This window comes from Bubalus bubalis, chromosome 16, assembly GCF_019923935.1.
Source record: "Bubalus bubalis isolate 160015118507 breed Murrah chromosome 16, NDDB_SH_1, whole genome shotgun sequence".
NCBI classification, from domain to species: Eukaryota; Metazoa; Chordata; class Mammalia; order Artiodactyla; family Bovidae; genus Bubalus; species Bubalus bubalis.
Genome location: NC_059172.1, coordinates 83,610,092 through 83,615,387, shown reverse-complemented (window position 1 = coordinate 83,615,387; position 5,296 = coordinate 83,610,092). Strand labels below are relative to the sequence as shown.

Sequence of the window (5,296 nt, the reverse complement as noted above, 5' to 3'; positions counted from 1 at the left end):
TTGATTAATATGTGTGTTGATGTGTTTCTCCTTGGGCTTACCCTGTAAGTGACTCTCTTGTGCTTCTTGATTAACTATTTCCTTTCCCATGTTGGGGAAGTTTTCAACTATCATTTCTTCAAAAAAATTTCTCAGTGCCTTTCTTTTCTTCTTCTTCTTCCTCTGTGACCACTATAACTCAAATTTTGGTGCATTTAACATTGTCTCAAAAGTCTCTGAGGCTATCCTCAATTCTTTTCATTCTTTTTCTTTATTCTTCTTTTAGCAGTTATTTCCGCCATTCTATCTCTGGCTCACATATCCATTCTTCTGTCTCAGTTATCCTGCTATTGGTTGCTTCTAGAATATTTTTAATTTCAGTAATTTTGTTATTCATCTCTGTTTGCTTATTCTTTCTTTCATCTATGTCATTGGTGATTTTATTAATTGTGTGAATTGTTTATTTCATTTTCTCCATTCTATTTTTGAAGTCTTTGGAACATCTTTACTATCATCATTCTGATTTCTCTATCAGGTAGATTGCTTACTTTCTCTGCATTTATTTGGTCTTATGAGTTTATACCTTGTTCTTTCATTGTGTTGTATTTCTCTATCTTTTAATTTTTTCCCCCTATCTTGCTCTTCTTGAGGTCTCCTTTTTCTAGGCTTTAGGATTGTATTTCTTCTTCCTTTTGGTTTTTTCCCTTAAAAGGAAAGGTTGGTTGAATGGTTTCTGTCTATTTCTTGTTAGGGATGACTTGTGTCTGTGTTCTAGTGGAAGGAGATCAAGCATATAATTACAGAAATAATGGGACATATACACACATTTCCACACACAGTTATAACCAAAGTATTCTAAAGAAAAAAGTATGGGAGACTGAGTTGGTGAACAAGGGAAACCAAAATTGAGCTAGTTATTGCTCAATCAGGAAAACAGCCTGAGCAGAGTGCCAATGGAGAATATAACAAAGAGAACTCAACAATTTAACTTACATGATGAAAAATAAAGAGTGAAGGGAAAAAAATGGAAAAGAAAAAGACGGGAAAAATAGAAGGGAGAGAAAAGGAAGGGGTGGAAAAAGGGTAAAAAAGTAGAACAGAAAAAAATTAGAAAAGCAAAGATAAATAGATGTATGTGAAAAAGATTTATATATATTCAGGAATAGCTATAGCCAGCAAAGAACTATAAGAAAAGCAGTCAAAAATATAAAAAACAAAATCAGAATAATCACAGAAAAGAGTGAAACAGAAAAAAAGAAAAGAAAAAAATCTTAGAATTTTTTTTTTTTTTTTTTAAGAAGAAAAACAGAGCAAAGCTCCACAGCACCACAAAAGGCTAATGTGAAGGTAGAAATCTGTAGGAGGAATAAACAGAATTATTTATAAGAAAAAAAAAAATTCTCTTCTGGAGGTCATAATTCGTCTTGGTTGTGGAGTCTGCCCCCGTGGATGAGGTTGGATTAGTGTCCTGTGATGTTTTTCTGGTTTAGGGAACTTGTGACTGTGTTCTTGTTGATGGAGCTGGATCTCATCTCTCTGGAGGGCATTTCAGTGTTCAGTAGCAGGTTTTGGGGTGTCCATGGGTTCAGCATGTCTTTGGGGAGTCCTTCTGGCTTTGGCAGTGTTAGACACCTCTATTTCTGCAGCTGCATCAAAGCCGCCCGCTCAGCATATCTTCATTGCCACCAGCCCACTATTTGTCCCTGGAATCTTTGCTGGTGCTTCTATTACCTGGTCCCACCTTGCACTGCAGGCCAAAGTCTGCTAGGTAGGGGCTTGTGTGGATCTTTTCTCTTCTCCCTGATACTGCCCTCTACATTGTGGAGGCTTTTGTGGGCTTCCCTCAGCCTCCTGAGCCCACGCTCTGTGTTGCAAGGCTGTGTTCACTTGTTCCGGTTCCCCCGGCCCGCCCTTTATGTCTCCGGGCTTATGTGCACTTGTTTTGGCTCACAAGCCCCCGCTCTGTACCGCTCTGAGGTTTGTGTGCACTGGAAAGGTTTTTATGCCACTCTTCTCTCGGCACCCTGTTCCCACCATCTGCACCACAGGGCTTCTGTGGGCCTCTCTTGATTCCCCAAACCCACTGTCTGGGGCGGGGAGCACAATCTGTGAGCTGTTTATGGGCTGAGAAGTGCAGCTTTCTCTGTTCTTTGGCCTCCAAGTCCCTGCTTTGCCCAGTTTTCCAAGATTCTGCAGCTCCCACTTTGGCCCACCTGTGAGGGAGTTTCCTAGTACACTAGGAAATCTTTCTGCTTCATGATTCCTCCCTTCCTTCAGGGCACCATCTAGATGGGAACCGTCTAGAAGTTCTTTGTCTTTTCCCTCTTTATGTCTCCATCCTCTCTCCTACTTCATTCCAGGGAGCTTAGCCTGCCCCTCTGGAGGCCTGTGGTCTTCCGCTGTCACCTAGAGGTTGCTTTGTAGGAGTTGTTCTATATCTTGATGAGTTTTTGGTATATATTGTGGGGAGGCTGGCAATATCCCTGTTTTACTCCTCTGCCATCTTCTGCTGTCCTCTCACCATGCTTTTTATGTCTATTTCTGGGTGATTAGTGATGTTGAACATATCCATATTGACTATATATATATGTGTGTGTGTGTGTGTGTGTTTCAGAAGGATTTTTATGCTATATTAAAAAACCACAAAATAAAAGAATCAGTCAACATATGTCTTAGAAGTCCTTCCCTGTGCCCACAGCCATTAAGGCTGCCTGTTGCCTTGTTCTCCTCTGCTCAGTCTGCAGTTCACTGAAGGATCACTGGAGATGATTCAGGCTCTAGTTTTTAAAATCAAACTTGTTCTGCCAAATCCAAGGCCGTGAATCTATCTAAATTGTAGAAACATGTTTTGAGCACCTGTCCCCCAAAATACCTCCCATTCAGATCATCAACAGACTCAACCCTCTGGAATTCTAAAAATATTCATACTGTTTCATCATCAAGTGTCAAGACCAGCTTGACAAGCAGTGTTTCTGAAAGCGCGATATGGCAAGAGAATGAGAAATGAGACACAAGAATTCAGAGAAAAGCGAGGATCAGGGGACCAACACTGTGCCAAGGTGAAGGTGCCGAAACTGAATCCAAGCCAGCTTTATTATACTTTATTATACTTTCAGCCATGAATGAAAGTATAACTCATGTGGCCTTCAGGGCCAAAGAACAAAATGATCATTAACCATTGAGCAATTAGGAAACAGTAATCAATAAGAAATCAGTAACTAATATTCTTATCTATAGATTTTCCACCAGATACATAAAACATATGACTCTGAGACGCCAGTTGAGAAACAGTCTGGGGTCGGTTTTCCAACCCCAGGATCATATCTTGTTTTCAAAATTATGAACTGTTCCCTCTTGACTTGTTCCAAGAGTTTCATGCCTTATAGCATCCAGTTTATCAATAATTATAAATTTCTTTTGTGGCCCTTGCCAGGGCCTGCTTTTCTTTTATTCTTCCTGTCTCCTACAATCAAGGGTACCAGTAATTTCAAATATCACATATTTTTCAACTTTGCCGTATTTTTCACACTATTCCTTGATTTCAACTTCCAAGTCTTCATCCACCTCTCCTGCACCAATCATGTTCTTGAGTGGGACCACTTTGGTAGGACACAAGTATTTCAGTTAATGAATTTAAATCCAATTTTTTGGCTGAATCTTTCTTGATGGTGTCAGGCATATGATCTTGCTGTGCCCCTCTCCCCGCCACCGCGCCCCCGCCCCACACACACAACTTGCTGGTCTCCACTGACAGTGTGGCTCTCAGGCCCTGCTGGTGCTTCCTAAGACTATGGCCTTCCCAGAAGCTAAACTTCTGCATGATTTTATATGCTACCCTACCCCCATGTTGATGAAGAAGGAGTTGCTGAGGCTGACTGGGGATCTGGATTTGTCTTATTCCTTGTACACTGGGGGAGGAATAGCACCTTTGGAAGACTGTGAGCAAGGTCTTGAATCCTCTTCATGGGTAACTCTTTGTCCTTTTCTATAAGAGAAGTGGATGGTGTGATGGCAGCTCCACCCATCTTGCTCCTCTCTTGATTATAATCTTCATCAGAATCTGGTTCTGGTCACCTGGAAAACCCACTAGCTTCATGTCTGTCTTTACATTTCTTTTCTCTCTTCTATTTCCTTCTGTCTTTCCAGCTCCCACTGTATCTGTTGCTTCTCTCTTTTGTGCTTCACTACTTTCTCATAATCGTTAGGAAACCTGGGCTCATATTCATCAGATAAGAGGATCAAACCTTCTGCCGAAAACAACCTGGGAACAAGCTTCTTGAGTCCCATGGCTAAGTGCAGAGGGGGATCTGCTGCTCACTTGAAGAATCACCTTGCTTCAGGTTGATTACTGAACCTAAGACTGTACTTTGTATTGTCCTCTGGGTCTTGGTCTGAGTGAGAGCTGCCTTCTTCATCTGGAGCTGAGATTGCAGAAGTTTGAAAGTTATGGACCAGCCTTATATTTTTGAGTCACTGGTCTTCATTCCCAGGTCATTGTACAGAGACACCTTCCCAGTTTAATGACTGCCCGCCTAGCCGATGCTCCTGAGACATGGCTGTGCACCTGGGCCAGAGCTCTGGGGACATGGCAGGGTGGGTGCCAGACTGTTTTTTAAATTAAATTGTTCATTTTAAAATATTTGTTTGTATAATTTTAAAATATATTTTGAATATTAACTTCTTATCAGACATGCCATTTACAAATATCTTCTTTCATCCAATAGGTTGCCTCTTAGTTTTGTTAAAGGTTTCCTTTGCTGTGAAAATGTTTTTACATCTGACTAGGTCCCATTTATTTTTGTTTTTGTTCTCTTGCCTGAGGAGACAGAGTACCTCAAAATTATGACTAAAACTGATGTCAAAGAGCATACTGCCCATATGTTATTTTAGGAGTTTTATGGTTACAGATCTCACCCTTAGTTCTTTAATCCATTTTAAATTTATTTTTGTACTCACTGTAAGAAAATGGTCTAGTTTCATTCTTTTACATGTAGCTGTCTAGTTTTCCTAGCACAACTATTGAAGAGACTGTGTTTTCTCCATTGTATACATTTGTCTTTTTTACCTTGTGTGCATAAGTTTATTTCTGGGCTCTCTACTCTGTTCTTTTGATTTCTGTGTCTATTTTTGTGCCAGTACTATACTGTTTTGCTTACTGTAGCTTTGTAGTATAGTCTGAAGCCAGGGAGCCTGATACCCCTAGTTTTTTCTTTTCTCTTCAAGGTTGCTTTTGCTATTCAGGGTATCTTGTTGTGCCATATAATTTTAAGATTATTTGTTCTAATTCTGTTAAAAAAAAATATTCTGGGTATTTGGA

At 40.2% G+C, this 5,296-nt stretch overlaps 1 pseudogene; it reads right to left on the bottom strand.

Annotated features, from left to right (window-relative positions):
• Nucleotides 1–2,769: 2,769 nt before the first annotated feature.
• LOC102409705 lies at nucleotides 2,770–4,848 on the bottom strand (annotated as a pseudogene).
• Nucleotides 4,849–5,296: the final 448 nt, after the last annotated feature.